The following is a 13,666-nucleotide window of genomic DNA, read 5'->3' on the forward strand; positions in this document are numbered from 1 at the left end:
GAGTTAGAGGCCAGCCTGTTGTCTAAATAGCAAATTCCAGAACAGAAAGGGATAAAGAAAGAGATGCATATGTGTGGTGATATTTTGTTGTACTCTAATAAAATTTGCCTGAAGATCTGAGGACAGAGGACTAGATTGAACATGGAGGTCAGGCAGTGGTGGCACATACCTTTAATTCTAGCACTTGGGAAACACACGCTATTAATCCCAGCACTAGGAAGGTTGAGATAGGAAGTGAAATGGCTGGGCGGAGAAAGACATTTAAGGCGTGAGGAGACAGGAACTAGAGGCCTTTTTAGCTGAGGACTCAGAGGCATTCAGTCTGAGGATTCGTGGAGAAACAAGATCTTCTCTTTTTGGCTCAGGAGTTGGCGAGGTAAGAAGTGGCTGTGGCTTGTTTTCTCTTATCTTTTAGCTTTCACCCTGAAATCTGGCTCTGGGTTTTTATTCTAAGACCATTTAGGATTCGTGCAACACACACACACACACACACACACACACACACACACACACACACGAGCAAATATATGTGATATATATATAAAGTTAGGTTGTTGGGTCTCCCAATGTGGTCCCAAGACCAGCAACATTAGCATCAGCTGGGAATTTAACGGAATGGAAAACCTTGGCTTCAACGCCATTCTTGTTGAAAACAAGCTACTCCTCACTTGTAGGGATCAAATCCAGAGATGGTGTACTAAGCATGCACTTTCCCAGTGAGCTACATCCCCTGCCTCTGTTTTCCTTTGTAAAAATAGGACTAGTTAAGTTGAAAGAAAAATTAATGTTGTAAAAATATATGTTCACTACAGAAAGATCTAAGATAAATTACCAATGACATGCTAAGCAAGGGTAAGCCATGAAAGCTGAACAGTAAGTGATGTGAATTGAGGTATGACTGGTCAGCCCTTCAGAGAGATTTCTAGAGGTCTCTGAATAGCAGGCACCAGTACTAAGACCTTCTTGCCAATATTTTGTTATCTACTTTGCAAAAGCCAGGGGGTAGGAGAGTGATTATTAAATTTGACACACCATTAGGAAGTTGATGTCTTTGTTGATATAATGTGGATTTAAACAAACTAGGATGAGACTGATAGTAATGAGGAAATTGCACAAGGACAAAGAATATGTATGGTACGTGCAGACAATTTGGGACAGAATTAAAAGTTGTTTTGGGACTACTTTATGGGAAAAAATCATAAGAGATTTGATTTCCTGAAAGTTCCACATTAATTGTAAATCTGCTCTTAAATGACACCAAGGAAAAGGAAGCAACTGGGAAGCACCTCTGTCCTCTTAACTGTCCTCGAATCCAGGAGGAGGATTATGCTAAGTCCTGAAGGACTGTGAAGACAAGATGGCATTATGCAGCAAGCTACAGATGCCCGGAATGAAAGATCCTGAAACCCTGCAACAGGGGGATTTTTGAAATGATTTGAACTGCATTTGGTCGAGAGCTCATTAAACTAGCTGTCGCTCTAGATGCTACGGAAGAAGTGGAGAACCAAAGTTTGATACTGTCTAGTGATACTTAAAACTGAGAGAATGAAAATAGATCATGAATATGAGAAAACCAGTGAAAGAGATAATTTTTTTTTTTTGTTTTGTTTTTTTTTTTTTTTTAAAATATTTATTTATTTATTGTGTATACAGTATTGTGCCTGCATGTGTCCTTGCAAGCCAGAAGAGGGCACCAGGTCTCATTACAAGTGGTTGTGAGCCACCATGTGGTTGCTGGGAATTGAACTCAGGACCTCTGGAAGAGCAGTCGGTGCTCTTAACCACTGAGCCATCTCTCCAGCCCTTTTTTTGGTTTTTTGAGACAGGGTTTCTCTGTGTAGCTTTGCGCCTTTCCTGGATCTCGCGCTGTAGACCAGGCTGGCCTCGAACTCACAGAGATCCGCCTGGCTCTGCCTCCCGAGTGCTGGGATTAAAGGCGTGCGCCACCACCGCCCGGCGAAAGAGATAATTTTATAGAGTGGTAATAATCAAGAGAAAAACAAAATAATAGAAGAACAGAGAGGGTTGGTTAAAGCAGCATTCGATAGAGGCTAGAGTACACCTTTCTAAGGATGGAGCATGGAAATTCCATTGGAGAGCAGGAGTGGTTTAGAAGGCAATTTTTAAAATGTAGGGCAAAGTTCTCTGTGCAGAGGGAACAGCCCATGCAAAGGCCATAAGGCAGGGATGGGCTTGGTGTCTGGAGGCAGAGAAAGAGGACAGAAGCAAGGGAAATACGGAGGGGGGAGGGTGACTATGCTGTTAGAGATGTGGATAGGAATGGGGATCAGTCAGGCTCTTCCAGCCAAGTGTAGGAGCCTAGATTTCACTCTAAGTGAAGAGGGAAACCACTGGAAAGTACTAACAGGGAAGTGATAGGATCTGACTTGTGTTCTTAAAATACTGACTGGGTTCTTATCTAGAGGGCAGACAGAAGGGCCAGATAGAAGGAAGGCAAGATGGCACGAGGAAGTGAGATGAGAGACAAGGTAGAATCAGAGTCCCGGAAGTCCAAGGGTGGCTAGAAGGCGGCATGGATGCCAGTGGAGCTGGTAATGACCTTGAAGGAGAGCATTGTTCCAGGCTGTGTGCTGGGCAACTTCCAGCCACTTATAAACAGAACCTGAAAACCACATAGACTGCAAGTGTGGCAAAAGCCATCAGATAAAAAGGGGAAAAACAAATAACCAAATTCAAGTAAAAGCCCACAGAGGTGGGCAGATGTGATAAGCAGTTGTCACTGTAACAAAGACCCTTAAATTTACACAGAAGAAAACGAGCCATTCACACCTGTTAAAAGCAAATACAGATGACATGTGGCAGTCATCCCCAAAGTCAAGAAGTTCTTGAGTTCAAGGTCAGCCCTGGCTACCTAGCAAGAACTTGTCTCAACAATTCTCATTTCCAGCAAACCAAGAAACAAAATCGGAATCTGCTCTCATAAAAAAGATCTGCATGATAAGACAGTGTTTTCCTGGTAAGATGTCACTCTCATCCATGATGTGAAACTGAACAGTAGCTGCAGCTGTCTAAACTCCTTTCAATGCCAACACTTTGGCCACTCTCCGAGTCACTGTCCTACTGCTCTCTAAGAAGACACCAACGAACTCTTATAAAAGAAAACATTTAAGATGGGTGTTGGTGGTGTACACCTTTGATACCAGCATTTGGGAGGCAGAGGCAGGAGGATCTCTGTGAGTTCGAGGCCAGTCTGGTGTACGGAGTGAATTCCAGGACAGGCAGGGCTATGCAGAGAAACCCTAGCTCAAAGAAAAAAAAGAAGAAAGAAAGAAAGCATTTAATTAAGGACTTGCTTACAGTTTTACAGTTTCAGAGGTTAAGTCCATTATCATTGTAGTGGGGAGCGTGATGCTGGAACAGTAGCTGAGTTCTGATCCACTGGCAGTGTGGGGTGGGGGGAGGCGGGTGTCTAGCATGGGCTTTTAAAAACTCAAAGCCCACCCCCAGTGAAACACTTCCTCCAACAAGGCCATGTCTCCTAGTCCTTCTAATCCCATCACAGAGTTCCACTCTCTGGCGACTGAGCATTCAAATCTATGAGCCTATGGGGAGCACTCTTGTTCAAACAACCAGTTTCTTTTCCACAAAAAAAAACTACTCTGAGATGTCAGAGAGTTCTAGACACCCCCACAAGATGACCCAGTTCTCTGCCAAATAAGCACCTCTAGGCTGGCTTCTCTTCCTGCTTATGAGACCATTAAATCTCAGGTGCTGGGCGTTGCCTCGGACCCTCCTTGTCTCTTCACTCACCTGTCTGCTCAGTAGCCATGACCTTTGTTCTACTGCCTTGGGTTTTTAATTTTTTCCCATTACCCTTTCCTTTTCTGTTTTCTTCCTTATAGCCATGTCTATTACATTTGATGGACCTATCCCGGCAGTCGGGAGCCAAGGAATACCACAAAGTCCCTGTAAGCATGACAGCTTTCAGCCCTGCTCTAGGAAAAGGTTTCCCTAATGCAAGTGTAAGAACTCTGCTCCAGCAAGGGAGGGATTCCCCGGGGAAGCTGGTATAGCTCTGCTCTGCTCTGCTCCGGAGAAGTGTCACAGCTCTGCTCTGCTCCGGTTCTGGCGACAATTGTTACAGCTGGCCTCCACTCTGGTGAGAATGTCACACCACACAGCAAACCCCACCCAAGATATTTATTAGGAAGGAGGAAGAATCCAGGAGGGTGGGTGCCTCTAGGGTGAGAAGCAGCACCAAACTGAACAATGTGCAGAGTTTATGTAGGGTTTCTTGGGGGTTGGGTGGGGGGTGGAGGGGGTGGAGCTTTCCAGGGTGGCTTGGGGTTGGTGAATTTTTATGGCCTGATTTTGGGCCAAGCTTAGGGATTGGTGGGATTTCGTGCTCAGGGACCTCCAGGAAGGGTGGGATTCTGTTCCTAGAGATGGTGGGATTCTGCAGTCTGGGCAAACTCAGGGATTGGTGAGATTTCAAGCCCTGGTCCTGGGGGTCAAGTCAAGGTCAGGGTGTTCTTCCTTGGCCCAGGTCTAGTCAGGGGCAAAGTGTTTCTCCCTTGTCCCTTGTCACCGTACACTCTCCCCTTGGTCCAGGATGATCCCTTTCTTTCATTGGGGTACAATTTCTTTGTCTTTTACATCTAGGCTTGGCCACCACCGGTGCCTTGGTCAATGGGACGTTAATGAAAGTACAAACTGAAAGTCTTCATACACGGGCTTACACTCTTTTGTTTGTGATTATAACCTTGAGATCATACTATGAGTGAATTTAAGCTGTCCTGCTGCTCATGGGGAAGAAAATGAGGAGCCCAGAGAGACATACTGAGATGTTTTAGTTGGAGCAACCTCAGCGAAGTTATTGTATGGCTCTGACCTAAGTGTCTGACCCCAAGATAAATAAGAACCATGTGTGGAGTCTCTTCTAAATTGTTGGCCCTCATCATTTTCAGCCATAAAATGGATTTTGTCTTAAGCTTGCTCAAATTGGGGTTGCTGCCTAACACAGCAACAAATAAATAATTGTTTGGGCATGGAAGTGGGACTTGGAGAGTTGCTCATATTTCACAGGAACCAAAGTGCTGGAGCTGAGGTCCCGACTGAGGTCTCCTGACTGCACAGGTCCATTCTCTGTTTCAAGTCAGAGTTTAAGCACTGTGACAAAATACTGAAGAAAACAGCTTCAGAGAGGACGATGTTCTTTTGACTGAGAGTTTTGGAGGCTTTGGTCTGTCAGGATGGGAGGGCAACTGAAACAGCAGCACACATCATAGCGGCCTCGAAGTAGCTAGAGCTAACTGCCTCTCTCCATTTTGCTGTTTAATCCGTGTGAACCTCTAGCCTAAGGAACAGTGGTACTATTACATTCAGAGTAGACCAAACCTTAAGTTAATTCTGTCTTAAAAACTCCTTCAAAAAACTCACAAGTGTGCTTGACTAATCTCCTAGCCCCTTCTCAACCTCACTCAAGATTAAATAACACACTGAGATCCACCCCACCATATCTCCCCAAAGCCACCCCTGAGCTTAACTTGTGTGTAAATGAAGAAAGGATGTTCACACATATACTGAATATCCTAAATCATGAGATAGTAGTTCAAGAGACCTCAGTGTACGGTGAGACTGTGTTCTTGTTAAAAAGAGCAATGCCTCCAGGCGGTTGTGGTGCACTGCTTTAATCCCAGCACTTGGGAGACAGAGGCTGGAGGATCTCTGAGTTAGAGATCAGCAAGGTCTACAGAGTGAGTTCCAGGACAGCCAGGGCTACACAAAGAAGCCCTATCTTAAAAAAAAAAAAAAAGGCAGGGGGCAATGCCTTTTAAAGTCCTTATGGTGGTTTGAAAGAAAATGATGGCCCCTATAGGCTCATAGGGAGTGGCACTATTAGGAGGTGTGGTCTTGCTGGAGTAGATGTGGCTTTGTTGGAGGAACCACATCACTAGCAGGTAGATTTTGAGATCTCAGAAGCTCAAGGCAAGCCTAGTGGCTCAGTCTCTTCCTGCTGCCTGTGGATCAAGATGTAGAACTTCCAGCTCCTTCTCCAGCACCATTTCTGCCTGCATGCCACTGTGCTTCTCACCGTGATGATTAATAGACTAACCTCTGAAACTGTTAGCCAGTCCCAATGAAATGTTTTTCTAGTAAGAGGTGTCATCGTCATGGTGTTTCTTCATAGCAATGGAAACCCTAAGACAGTCTTCAACCAAAGATATGTGATTTGTCCTATATTTGGAAAAAGTCCTTGAACTCATTTTTATGTGTCTCTAGAACTTCAAACAAATCTGTTGACAGTCCTTTTTCTGTTAAAAAATGTTTTAAAAACTTTTGAAGGCTCCAAGCATCTACATCAACTCTAAATCTGAGAGGTGTCCCATCCCTTTACTACTGGGGCTAATGGACAGATTTCCTATGGAACTAGCATAGTCCAATGCCAGAATGATGGGAAAGCCAATTGGCTGAAGTCAGGGTTGTATAATGTATACCTGAATGGCCTCTCCAGGAGTTGTACAGCACATAGCTTGCATAACAAATCATAGAATAAACCTGACTGTGGAGCCAGAAGATGAAGGATGCCTGTTGTCAAGCCAGAACTCAATGTCCAGGGCCCACATAATAGGAGAGAACTGATTTGTACAGGTTGTCCTTCCATCTATACACATGTTCTGTGGCTCACACAACCATGCGCGCGCGTGTGTGTGTGCGCGCGCGCGCGTACACGCGCGCGCGCACACACACACACACACACACACACACACATCTTAAAAGCATGTACTGAGTCTGGGACATCACAGTTCAGTGAATGCAGGTTGAATAAATGAATTACCATATGAATGAATACATTACAATATAAGACCACGAAATACTCATTGGAATGCATATCCTCCCGTCTTGGTTTTCACATACATTTCAGTAGTTTGTTTCTTCCCACCAGACAATAACCAACTCTTCAACTTTTAATACCAATGAAGATAAGGCCACTACTTGTTCTTCTATGTGTTCTTTCGAGGTCTAAAGGAAATCCAGCCACTGCAAAGCTCCAGGAACAAAACTACCCCCTTCTCCTCAGACTCAACAAGAGACACAACCTCCCAACACTGAAGAATCCTGGGCAAGTTGTAGTTAAACTGTAAACACTTACTTTGAGTATAGTTTTATGACTCAATTTTCCCTTTTCATGAGAGTATGAAACGTATTTTAAAAAATAAATAAATCTTTAATGGAAGTGTATGATGGTTGGCGTGGGAAGTGTCTGAATCTGTCATATACAATGTAAGTACATATTTAAATATGCATATTATGAACATTTAAAGCAGCCATGGCTCGAGATAATGTTAAGCTTCTTATTTGAAACATTACTCTCAAAATATGAACCCACTAGCATCTTAAATACAGATTACATTACACGTATAGGCAAACACTATAAAATATTTTAATCTAATGTTTATTCTTGAATTTTCTCTGTCTTTCAGAAAATATTGTCCTACATGCCCACTATACTAAGATAAGAACATAAAAATTCCTCATCTGTACTTTTTTGTGTGTTAATGTAAAAATCTATCACATAAATAGAAAATAGTTTCTCTCCCATAATTCCTGTCTTGGGCTCTCCTTATTTCCATTTTTACGGTGTTAACATTCTCATCCTCTCTTATGAGTCAACCAGATGTAAGTCAATGTCTGAACCGCTATCAGTCATCGGTGCCCTAATACCCAGCCTTAATGGAAATCACCACTTAAACATTCTCCTGACCCTGTGCCTTGGCGACAGGGTTGCCATCTGTACATTTAGCCCAATGGACCAGCTTGCCATCACCTTGGCTTGGTTTCCCTTCATGCCCCCTACTCTGGCTCCACTCCGGAACTCAGGCAAGTGGTCCCTGGCCATCTGGTTCCTCTGTCCTCCCTCCATTCTGTGGTTCCAGTGAGGCTGTTCTAACAGCTTCTTCTGTCATGACTGTCTCCTCCCCTTTAGAGACAGTGATTCTAGCTCCTCACTACCTGATCTGCCATCAGTCTACCCAGACCTCAAACTACAATCCATGTCTAACACAACCAGGCTATCCTAATTTTTGCACATAAAATTCTTCATAGACTTCTCATTGCTCTTCAAACATGGTACATGTTTGTAAACCTTTGAAAATGGGATCCAACCCCAATAATAATAATAATAATAATAATAATAATAATAATAATAATAATCCTATCTCAGGCCACTCTCTTCCACTTTTATTTTTTATTTTTTATTTTTTTTGGTTTTTCGAGACAGGGTTTCTCTGTGTAGCTTTGCGCCTTTCCTGGATCTCACGCTGTAGACCAGGCTGGCCTCGAACTCACAGAGATCCGCCTGCCTCTGCCTCCCGAGTGCTGGGATTAAAGGCGTGTGCCACCACCGCCCGGCCTCTTCCACTTTTAAAAGGGGATTTCTGCCCTACCTGTCCTATGACAAAAGGAATGTGTAAGCAGTGTTGTGTGCCCTGCGAGCATTCCCTAGGTGTCTTCAGTTCCCTTTACCTGATTGTTTCTCATTCCTTAGCTTCCAGTAAAGTGTTTTCTGACTTCCAGTCAGATGAAATCATCCTCTTCTGTTTCCCCACTGAACCCTGTTCAACTTGCACGTGCCTGGTGTCATCCTACCCGGGTGGGCCACTCAGTTCCTGGAGGAGGTGAGGAAGAGGGCTGTGTCTCCATTTTTGCACAGACAAATAGCTAGGTAGCGCCTGCTGTTGAGTATGTACTGAAAAAAAAATGTTTGGTGAGTGAACATCCATTTCAAATCTTCCGAAAGACCAGAGATGGACCTATAAAGTTCCAGAAATAGGAAAAAGAGGGCCCACAGGTTCAAAGAGTTATATGGCCAGGGATAGTAAAAGCAGGCCTGCCATGTCCCAGACAAACTGCAATAAGTTAAACCCCTTTCGCCTGTCTCTCCTCTGTGGTTTAACAAATATCTAATTTTAGATCGTTTTCACTTGCTCCACTTCCAAGGTTTAATGTTCCTGATTAATCTGGGTTTGCCTTAATACTGCTGAGAATGTGTCAATGACCTCAGCTGAACTGGCAAATATGTTACATGAACTGAATAAGGAATTAAAACCAAGACCAAAACCAAACCAAACAAACAAACAAAACCCCCTTCAGATCCTCAATAAATACATTCATGTGAGAATCTGTTGTAGACCTTTGCTCACTGGAAAACCTACCATGATTCCAAAGAGCAGTGGTTGGGGCGTAGTAAACAACAGGGAAGGGAAAACAGTCCTTGTTCAAGAAAATGCTGTTTCAGGCTAAAGTCCCAGAGATCATAAAAGATACATGATGTGATAAACAAAACGAACCAGACAGGCCTGTTCGGTGACTAACCACTGATTGAATTTTCCAATACGCCTGGACTGTCTGAGAGATAAAGCATTCATAAAAGGTCCATGTTAAATATTAGGCTGTCAGGGTTTTTTTTCTTTTCTTTTCTTTTTTTTTTTTTATGTTTCTACTGAGGTCCAAGAACAGTTGAACATTTTCCTTTCCTCTTTCAATTTTCTTCCATTTCTCCCTCTTATTGGTTGTTTGTGTTTTTGAATTTTTTATGATGTGTGAAGACTGGCAAACAGTTGCTATGATTGTCAAATGCCTTAAATCAAGAAGAGAAAAATGCAATAAAACAGTTTCCATGGTAACCCACTGCAACTTAGTACCTCTGGATTATGAGCCAGCTCACATCCATGATCATTACTTGTTGACAGGAATAAATGGAGCCTAAAAGCATTAATTTTAGAGATAAAGCTGAGATGTAGGGCTAAGTTATAAGAACGTTTCAATATTTCCAAGGCAGCAACAGCAAACGGGCACCAATTGTCTTCCCATTTGGATGACATTAATAAAGTAAGCAGAGAGTTTTGGGGGAAATTGACAAGCTTTTCTCTCTAGGTGCCATAACCAATGTGCACTCCCCTCTTGAGGCTGCAAGTAGTAGCAGGCACTTGCTTGATGGAGTTAAAAGAAACCTGATGCGTGTGTGTGTGTGTGTGTGTGTGTGTGTGTGTGTGTGTGTGTGTGTGTGTCCAAAAGAGGCCAGGAGAAAGCGTTGGATCCGTTGGAGCTTACAGGTAGTTGTGAGCTACCCAAGATGGATTCTAGCACCCAAACTCCTTACAGAGAATCTGTAAGAGCCTTAACTGCTGATCCATCTCTTCAGCCCCCTCTGCTTTTCTTCTTTCTTTCTTTCTTTCTTTCTTTCTTTCTTTCTTTCTTTCTTTCTTTCTTTCTTTCTTTCTTTCTTTCTTTCTTTCTTCCTTTCTTTCTTTCTTCTGTGGGATGATCTGTATGTCAAATGTGTTGCTGATTGGTCAATGAATAAATCACTGATTGGTCAGTGGCCAGGCAGGAAGTATAGGCGGGACTAAGAGAGAGCAGAATGGAGAGAACAGGAAGCTGGGTGAGGGAGACACTGCCAGCCGCCATCAGGACAAGGAAGATGTAAAGTACCGGTAAGCCACAAGCCACGTGGCAAGGTATAGATTAATAGAAATGGATTAATTTAAGCTGTAAGAACAGTTAGCAAGAAGCCTGCCACGGCCATACAGTTTGTAACCAATATAAGTCTCTGTGTTTACTTGGTCGGGTCTGAGTGACTGTGGGACTGGTGGGTGACAGAGGTTTGTTCTGACTGTGGGCCAGGCAGGAAAACTCTAGCTACATCTTTCTTTCTTTCTTTCTTTCTTTCTTTCTTTCTTTCTTTCTTTCTTTCTTTCTTTCTTTCTTTCTTCCTTAAAAAATAATTTATTTAACTTAATTTTGCATTGATGTGAAGGTATCAGAATCCCTGGAACTGGAGTTACAGACAGTTGTGAGCTTCCATGTAGTTGCTGGGAACAGAACCCGGGTCCTCTGGAAGAACAACCAGGTCTGCTAACTTCTGAGCCATTTCTCCAGCCCCCTTCTTTCTTTTTAAAAGAATAGATCCAATTAAATGTGAACAACCATGTGTTTTTCTGCACATTCACGCCCATATTCCCATCAACAGCACTCAATCTATCATCAGATATTTTAGTGTTTTTTTTTTTAAATGATACACTGAATATAGCTGCTTCCAGCTGGCTTCTGCAGTTCCCACTAACCAATGTAATCAACAATTGAAAGATGGATGATTTTCAAAGCTGTAATATTTCTAAATATATCTTCATGATAATCCATAAAATCTGAAAGGATTTAATACAATGTAATACAATAAAATTGGTCCGTTTTCTCAATATTTAGATTTTAGCTAAGAGATAACTTCATTTTCTGAAGACTTCTGAGTCCCTTTTCCCTCCAAACATCTTTAAAGTAAGAGATGGGATTCTGGGCCAGCAAAAGAGCTCAGCAAACAGAGGCGCATGCCACCAAGCCTGATGACCTAAAGTCTAGCTCTGGCATCTACATGGTGGAGGAAGAAAACTGACTCCCACACGCTGTCCTCTGATGCCCACATTCATGCCATGGCCTGTGCACACACACGTATACCAAATAAAATGTAATAAACAGAAAAAAAAAGAGACAGGCTGTTACTGCTGGACACGGTGGCTCATGCACTCGGGAGGTGGAGGCAGGTTGATCAAGAGTTCAAGACCAGCTTTGGCGATTTATCAACTTAGTAGCCTGGGGTACATGAGATCCTGCCTTAAAACAAACTGTGTCAGACAGCTGGGTGGGATGGTGGCACGTGACTTTAATGCCAGCACTTGGGAGGCAGAGGCACGAGGGTCTCTGTGAGTTCAAGGCCAGCCCGGTTCCACACACTGAGTTCCAGGACAGCCAGGGCTATACAAAGAAACCTTGTCTCAGAAAACCAAACCAAAAAAACGAAAACAAACCTACCAAAAAAACCACAGTAACAACAACGAAAAGCCAGACTGTGTCAGATGCAGGAAAGGGAAGAAAGAAAGACAGAGTGGAAGGGATTGCTTTTCTTTAAAGCTTGGTTTTCATTATCTCATGCCTCATATTCAGAGGGAGTATTTATCAGTGTCCACTTCTCTCCTCTCGGGTTTAAAGCTCCAAAGAAGGCTGCTGTGAGGACTTACTGAGATGGAGGTATGCCAGGAGCTTTGAACAATACTTGATGCAAGTTAAGTCCTTTGAGAATATGTTAGCTGTCTTTACCATCACCATTACCACCATCACCACCACCATCACCACCATCACCATCACCATCACCACCACCATCACCGTCACCACTACCATCACCACCTCCATCACCACCACCACCACCCACGCCATCACCATCACCACCGACATCCTTGTATCTTATGTCCTCCATTGCATTTCAAGTCTACACATGCCTAGAAATGTTTGCTAATTTGAATGTCTATTTGTTAACTGGATTTCACTAGCTTTGTCAGGCTATGTGAGATTTTTCAGGAAGTTTGGTTTTGTGGTCTTTCTTCCCATGCTCTGTACCCTCAGAGATTCATAAAGCTCTCATTAGGGGAGCTCAAGTGTTTCGTGCAGGAATGCTATCTCCTAGTATTGCCAATTTGTAGGATGAAGCCCCTAGGAATACCGCAGGGCCTCTGAACCAATGCAGCAGAGCGGGCTGCATTTAACCTCCTGACCTGAGCGGGCACATATTTAAGAATTCTCTTTATTTTCAAGCAGTGATTTAGGAACTCGCTAGCTACTTCAGTGTTTTCAATTATTTTTCTTTGCTTAGCTTTTAAAGAATATAACCATTTTCCAATCCAAGTAATTTTCTTCCATTCTAGGACAGAGGATTATGTCAACACAGCATTTAGCTTGTCTGAACAACAACATCAACAAAATAGACACTGACCTGTCCCTATGCTGTTTTCAGAACTCATTATTAGGAATCCTCCCGTGTATTTCTAGCCGTTTCCGTTTGCCTCCCTCAGGGTGCATATTCTCATATGGAATCAGTCTCTGGTTATGTCTCTCTCGGAGCCACTGTCCTCATTCTATGAACACAGAGAAAATAAAGGCTACCAGGGTCCAGCTTGTTTCCCCAGGTTCCTAACATGTAAGAACTTGCTAGTACACTGTTGTGGCTGGCTTTTGAAGTTACTAAATAACGTTTGCCCTGTATCTGAAGGAAGAGGTTTCTTAGTTTAGAACAAAGGGTTTTTATTTTATATTATTATTTATTTATTCTTTTGTTTGGCTTTTTTGAGACAGGGTTTCTCTGTGTCGCCCTGGCTGTCCTGGAACTCACTCTGTAGACCAGGCTGGCCTCAAACTTAGAGATCCTCCAGCCTCTGCTTCCTGAGTGCTGGGATTGATTAAAGGCATGTGCCAGGGTTGCAAAGGGTTTTTTTTTTTTTTAACTGTTATTGTTTGTTTTCTCCCTATCGCTTTGTTGGCTTTTTTTTAAAGATAGGGTCCCACTGTGCAGCTCAGGCTGACTTCAAACTGGTGATCCTCCTGCCTCATCTTCCCAAGTGCTATCCTCTGAGTCATGTGCTGCCACAGACCAGTGATAATGTCGTACGGCGTTTGTTTGTGGTCTTCATTTAGAATACTTTATGATGGTTTGTAGCATGAATCTTAAAAGTTCTTATTAATAAAATCCAACCTGAGGCCAGTTATTGGGGTCAATGCTGGTCGATCAGAGAAACAGAACAAGCCACAGCTATCTCACCTTGCCAGTTCCTCAGCTGGTCCTGTTTCCTCAGACCGGAAGCCTCTGAGTCCTCATCCAGAA

The 13,666-nt window shown here is 43.1% G+C and overlaps 1 long non-coding RNA gene across 1 annotated transcript in view; it reads left to right on the forward strand.

Annotated features, from left to right (window-relative positions):
- The window catches only part of LOC128112830 (uncharacterized), a 60,205-nt gene that overhangs the window by 27,250 nt on the left and 19,289 nt on the right, over window positions 1-13,666 (forward strand). The window lies entirely within an intron of this gene.

Source organism: Peromyscus californicus, unplaced genomic scaffold (genome assembly GCF_007827085.1).
Source record: "Peromyscus californicus insignis strain IS unplaced genomic scaffold, ASM782708v3 Scaffold_17__1_contigs__length_78620276, whole genome shotgun sequence".
NCBI lineage: Eukaryota > Metazoa > Chordata > Mammalia > Rodentia > Cricetidae > Peromyscus > Peromyscus californicus.